Below are 7,399 nucleotides of genomic sequence, written 5' to 3'. Positions count from 1 at the left end.
AATGGGCAGAAGACCTAAATAGACATTTCTCCAAAGAAGACAAACAGATGGCCAAGAAGCACAGGAAAAGCTGCTCAACATCACTAATTATTAGAGAAATGCAAATCAAAACTACAATGAGGTATCACCTCACACCAGTTAGAATGGGCATCACCAGAAAATCTACAGACAACAAATGCTGGAGAGGGTGTGGAGAAAAGGAACCTTCTTGTGCTGTTGGTAGGAATGTAAATTGATACAGCCACTATGGAGAACAGTATGGAGGTTCCTTAGAAAACTAAAAATAGAATTACCATATGACCCAGCAATCCCACTACTGGGCATATACCCAGAGAAAACCATAATTCAAAAAGACACATGCACCCTAATGTTCATTGCAGCACTATTTACAATAGGCAGGTCATGGAAGCAACCTAAATGCCCATCGACAGACGAATGGATAAAGAAGATGTGGTACGTATACACAATGGAATATTACTCAGTCATAAAAAGGAATGAAACTGGGTCATTTGTAGAGACGTGTGGATGGATCTAGAGACTGTCATACAGAGTGAAGTAAGTCAGAAAGAGAAAAACAAATATGGTATATTAACGCATATATGTGAAACCTAGAAAAATGGTACAGATGAACCCGTTTGCAGGGCAGAAACTGGACACAGATGTAGAGAACCAATGTATGGACACCAAGGGGGGAAAGCGGCGGGGGGTTGTGGATGGTGGTGTGATGAATTGGGAGATTGGGATTGACATATATACACTAATATGTATAAAATGGATAACTAATAAGAACCTGCTGTATAAAAAAATAAATATAATTAAATTTTAAAAAATGTGTCCATTTTGGGGACAAATGAATGAATCAATCAATAAAAAAGGAAGGATCAATTTTGTGGTGATCATTTAGACTGGCCTGATCTCCACTCAGTTGGAAAGAATTTTAGATGAAATCTTATCAGACAGATAGGGGACATGATGTCTGAGATCCTTCCAGGCCAATGAGCCTTTTGCTCCAGAAACACTGTTTGTCACTTTGCTTTAGCCATTGCTTTTATCATTCTCATGGGGAACTCGTGTGTGTGTGTGTGTGTGTGTGACAGAGAGAGAGACATAAGATAGAGACAGAGAGACACACAAAAAGACAGAGAGAGACTGAGATAGAGACAGAGAGACAGAGAGAGAGAAAGTGATTGTGCTGGCATGCAAGGTGATGGGAAATGACCCAGAAAGGCCCCTGGAAACGACCGTGGTCTCCCTTCTTGCCTCATTCAAGTGAGTGAGAGCTCATAGCTCCTTTGGCAGGGAGTAGGCCAGCTGAAAAATGTCAGGCCCCCTAACATCAATGAATTTTGCATTTCCAAATAATGGGTTTATGATTAAACTCCAATAACTCACATGCACACTCTGTGAAGAATTCCAGTCTCAGGTGGTAATTCTTGTTCTCTTGAATCCCTTCCTCCCCTTTATTTTTTGAATCTATGCCTCAAAATCCCTCCGATTCCAGCCATAAGTGGGGAGTTGATGCAATTTTCTAATGACAGGGAGACATGTCCCCATGATAGTGAAGCCATCCTGAAAATTGTAGGAAAAAACGCTAAAAAACCTGAGGCTGGAAAGGCAGACAGATTCTCTAAAAATAGGCTGTAGGATCCATGCTTTCTTCCTCTGGGAGACTGGTGTAACACTGACCTCTAGCTGGATGGAGAGAGTGAATTCAGCTGGTGCCCTCTACTCCGGTTGTTGGATGTTTGGCTGATCTGAAGTGAAAAGAGAATATTTGGAAATTTTCTCTTCCTTAAGAATGTTTCCTGTATTCTGCCTGGCTTCTCTTCTCCTCAAATAACAATATCACCATTTGTATAGTATTCTCAACGTGCTAGGCCTCATGAGTTTCCATATTAGCTCTAATTATTCCCAACGACCCTGTGAGGTAGATGTTATTGCATCCATTTTCCTGGCAGGAAAACTGAGGCTCAGAGAGTTTTATAATTTGCCCCACACATACTCTTATGAGCTGGCTGAATCCGTATTCTAAATCAGGTTTATCAACTCCAAAGCCTGTCCTCCTTCTCCTGACTCTGAGTCTGGCAGAAGCTCCAGGGAGGGTTTGGGTGTCTGTTCCACTCCTCGGGGCCTGTTCTTTGGGAAAGGTCTCTCAGTCACTGTGCTTATTTATTCTGCTTCTACCTGACTAATTCCTGTTTATATTCAGAAGCCCGGCTGAGCCTCCTTCCATATACGTCAGTCCCTGTAAAAGCAACCATCTGTCTCCCAGGCCCTTGACTTTCTTGGTGATAACATCTTCATTTTTGCAGACTGAGAGCTCTGTTTTAAGCCATCGGGGGACTGGTTAGTAGTGAATCAATAAAGCTACCCAATCATGGCCTCACATGGAATTTGAAAACCCACTGGGGGTTGAAATGTCCAAGAAAGTGTAATTCTGTTTATTTCTGTTTATCTTTCTCTGTGTGTTTTTAAGATGTTCTGGTTGAGATTTTTCTGGTTGATGGATGGGTTTCAAGCTAACTGATAAAATGGGATTGGGGGTAAAATGCTGGAAAAGAGTTTCATTCTCACCTTGATGAAATGATTCAGCTGAGCATGTGGGTGGTGAGATGGGTACAGAAAGAGGAGTTCTGAAATAAAAATTTTGTTTCTTTAAAAAAAGTATTAGCTGATGTAAAGACTACTATTGCTTATGTAATGAAGTGTTTCAACTTTCCATGGTGGAGAGTCCCCTGGCACATATCTGGGTTATCCCACTGATGTGGCTAAGACTTTTCAGTGGCTTGCAAGCTAATGGCCTTTGTCTGGGTTGCTTTGTTCCTGTGAAGGCTTGCCTATGGCAGTCTGACATGTTCCTATTAGGGTACAGTGTTTACCTGACTTCACAGTATCTTACTAAAGATTTTAAACACTCAGTTGCCCAACTACTTAAAAATAATCACGAGTGCTTTTAGACATTTTCTATAAATAAAATGCATTACTTTTGTTAAAAAATGCGATTATAATATGCAGACTACATTTTTTATTTATTAACATAACACTGCCATCGTTTTTTGCAAGGCTGCAAATACTTTTGTTTATTTCACTTACCTTTCATTATCCCACATGGATTGAGTACACACGCGTCCTGCTGCTGGGCTACAGGCTAGATGCCATGCCATTCCATTGTATGACTGAGCCATCCTTTAGTTCATGAATCTCTCACTGTTGGGAATTTTGATTTTTTTAAATAACATTTTGATATTATAAACATTGCTGTGATAAACTTCCTTGTCTCTATACAGGATTATTCATTAGAATAAATTTTCAGAAGTGTAGTTGCTGGGCCAGGAGTGACAACTCCACTTCTGAAAATACATGGTCAAATTCCTCTTCTGTGAAGTAAGTCAGACAGAGAAAGACAAATATCATATGATATCACTTACATATGGAATCTAAAAAAAAGATAAAAATGAACTTTTCTTTTTTTAGGTATGAAGTAAATTTATTGAGAGAGATACACACTTTGTAGAAAGAGTGTGGGCCATCTCAGAAAGCGAGAGGCCCAGATGAACTTGTTTACGAAACAGAAACAGACTCACAGAAAACAAACTTATGGTTACTAAAAGGGAAAAGTAGGGGGGAGGAATAAATGAGGAGGTCGGGATTAACATATACACACTACTATATAAAATAATTAACAAGGACCTATTATATAGCACAGGGAACTGTACTCAATATTCTGTAATACCCTATATGGGAAAAGAACCTGAAAAGCAATAGATATATGTATATGTATAACTGAATCATTTTGCTGTACACCTGAAACTAATACAACACTGGAAATCAACTATACTCCAATATAAAATAAAAATAAAAAAAATTCCTATTCTGGAAGGTTACACTAATTTACATTTTATCCATGCATGTGACTTCTTAACCGGCTAATAAGCAGTGTAAAAACGCTAATAAGGGGCTTCCCTGGTGGCGCAGTGGCTGGGGGCCCGCCTGCCCATGCAGGGGACGCGGGTTCGTGCCCCGGTCCGGGAAGATCCCACATGACATGGAGCCTGCGCGTCTGGAGCCTGTGCTCCGCGGCGGGAGAGGCCGCAACAGTGAGAGGACCGCATAACGCAAAAAAAAAAAAACAAAAAAAAAACGCTAACAAAGTTGGAGACTTCAAATACTGTCCGGTAATCTCAATTTAGCAAACACCCATAGACAATAAGTAAGAGTGAGCATTCTGCAAGCTGGCCTGAGAGGACACATACTAGGAAGACCAGTCATGGTCTGTAAGACACCTGTGAAGAGTAGGGGCCTTGGACAGGAAAGGACAGAATGTGTCTGGAGAGGCACTGACAGACGGCAGATGGTGTGGCTGGAACGAAGAGGATGATGGGAGGGGAGACAGAGCAAGGCTAGGTGTAGGGTGCTTGAAGTTTTCTCTACAGGGTGGGCTGGTCTGTTGGCTATGAGTCAGCATGAAGGCTTTTGAGAAGGGGAACATTAGCAGTAGATTGGATTTTTTGACAACCACTCTGGTTCCAGCTCATCTTCATCCTTCGTCCCTTTATCACCCTCCTGCTCCTGCTTTCTATGGGAAGTAAGAAGAACGTGTTGAGAAAGTACATGGTTGGTTGTGTCTACATCAGTATTTACTCCTTAAAATTCAAAGTAGGGGGTGGGGAGGGTTTTCCTTGCTGTGTTGGCATTCATGTGGAAGCCTAGGGGAACTTAAGAATAAAACAGAGGGCCAACCAGAAGCGCTGATGACCTCATAATGCAAAATGAACTGCATAAGCCTTTTTTGTTTGTTTGTTTTTTGCTCTGGGACAAAAAGTATGGAGACTGATTTTGGGGAAAAAAATTACTCATTTAGCTTTCCTTTAAAAAAAAAAAGACAGTTTTCAATTTGCATTTCAAATTCATCAGTTTAAAAAATGTTGAATCAGTAATAATTGTCTGACCTTATGTTTCAGGAGATTCCATATCATGCACTGTATTCTGGTTAAAGATAAATGAACACTACAGTCCAGCTCTGGAAAGGATGTTCTATTTGAAAATCCAACAAGTTAGAGATGTATTAATGAAGAAAGGGCAAATCAAAGGAAGGAGAGATGGGTAGGAAGTGAACCAGGAAAGAAGAGAAATTGAAAGCTTGAGCATGATTTTTCAAGTCCTTGTTTCTGAAGCAGACTCCTCTGAGAAATTTTTTTCACCTCTCTGCATAAGATATTAGAAACAAAATGACAATTAGAACATTTTCATACTTACCTTAAATTCTGGTGTCTGGATCTTTGTATCCCCTTCTTTAGGATCATGTAGAAGCCAACTCAAGAGCCATAAAACTCTGGCCTTCAGCATGACTTGTGACCAGAGCGGATGCCCATCCAAAACCCAGAGCCTCCCTCTTTATCTCTCAGTTCACAGGCAGGTCTCCTGCTGGACTCGGGAGAGGAAATGGCATAAGATAACAGGTATGGAAGTGATCTGGAAGGTTAAAAAATAATTTCTTACAGACACAACCCTTTAAAAAAATTACTGTTCTCTTTTAGATTAATATAGCATAACAAATCGAGACACACACAAGACTCTGATGACAGAAATCTCCTGGTGACATATCACATCTCTTTCACATTGTCACTAGTACAGAATAAACCCCCAAACGGTATGTGTTACACCAATGTTGCCACGCAGTTGACAACTGGTTTTCCTTAAATATCTGTTTCCAATTCTTCTAAAGCTACAGACCATACTTGTTTTGCTTCACATGTGTGCGTTTTCCCCTTTTAATAACTGAAACCAGGTTTACCCATGACTCTTTTGGTGTAGATAATTTTTGCTAATTGGTCTTCTAATGTCTTACACGTTGACCAGGAGTTTTATTCACTCTTTTGTTTATAAGTGAATACTAATAAAAACAAGAGTGACATAATCATCATATTCAAGGATTTCTGATATGGTTAGGTTTTGGACAATGACCTATAATTTGTTAGTATAAATCTCTCATTTGTAGAAATGGAAGAGTCATTCTTTGCATTCTGTTGTTTCATAACTCATTCGTTTATACAAATTTGCAGTATAAGTTAATTATGGGAACTTAAAGGAATAACCATGTGATTGTCTTCTCTGGGCTTCTGCTTTAGACATCTGAATCTCTGTACCATCACTCCTTAAAAAGGTTCAATAAATTTTCCCAAAGAGAGCCACCTCTCCCCTGCATTTTTATCTCCCATAGAGTAAAGATGTTTTCTATATACAGCTGGAAACTCCCCAAATTTCTTTAAATCTTGCTGGCTTTAGATGGGCCCATTATGTTCTATTTGAGGCTAACCTAGTAAGGGGAAGAATGTTAAATTATCTGGGGCCATTGGCTCAGCTTCCAACAGAGTGATCATAGGTCTTGGTTAAGATGAAGGGAATTGATGCTCCTGTCCTGGCTGGAGTTATTGATGGAGGACCCGAGTTGCCCAAGTTGACCCTTTGGCCTGCAAATCTGGTGTAACATGGAAAACCCCTCCCAGCGTCATCCTTCTTCACGGCAGTGTCAGGAACCTTCTGTTTGAATATCTGACTTGTCTGGAGCCCTACAAGGGAGACAGGGCACATTCTGAGAGAGATGATGTTTACCATGAGCAGGAAAGGAGACTGATGGAAAGTCCCAGCTTATCTAAAACCCAGGGGCCAGACCTTGAGATAACAGCACTTTGTTTTAAAAGTGTTTACGTCCAGAAAGAGGAATTTTGCAAGGGCTCAAAGCATGGCCATTGTGGCATGAATAGGGTCTCCCTAACCACTGCCCAACCCTAGAATGTCTGTTTTGGAGAGTACAAAGATGTTGTTGGGAAAAGCAAATTATATAGTACTTATGAGCCTACATTTTTAACAGTTGGTAATAGCAAAGTGAGATAATCTTGGTTTGGGAGAAAGTGAGGTAAAATATAGAGGAAGATTTATTTATGCATCTTCCCTCCCCACTTGCTGTTAATAACTAGCAACTTAAGGGCTTAGTGTTCTAAATGCTTCATATAGACTTGTGACAACCTTGATTTTTATCATCCTTTTTCACAACTGAGAAAACTGAGGGTCACAAAACTTAAATAACTTTCCCATGACACAGAGCTGCATACACAAATACACATACATACACAGATGAAAGCTGTCTTGACTAAGTGGGATTGATGAGCCATGTGTGTTGACTATTAAGAATCTCTCCATATTCCACTGTTAAGAGCAAGAGGGCAATTAGCAGACAGCTACATAAGTAGCTTAGTTCTCCTAAAAAAATAGCAAAAGTCAATCCCAGTGGAGTTTGTGAAAACTGTAAAGATTCATTCCGATGACTTTTTCATCTTTACCCACTACCCTGAACAGTAACTGGTATAGATGTTACTGGTGAAAAATGGTGCCAAAGCCC

The sequence above is a fragment of the Physeter macrocephalus genome, chromosome 16 (assembly GCF_002837175.3).
Source record: "Physeter macrocephalus isolate SW-GA chromosome 16, ASM283717v5, whole genome shotgun sequence".
NCBI classification, from domain to species: Eukaryota; Metazoa; Chordata; class Mammalia; order Artiodactyla; family Physeteridae; genus Physeter; species Physeter macrocephalus.
Note: the sequence above shows the minus strand (reverse complement) of the source record.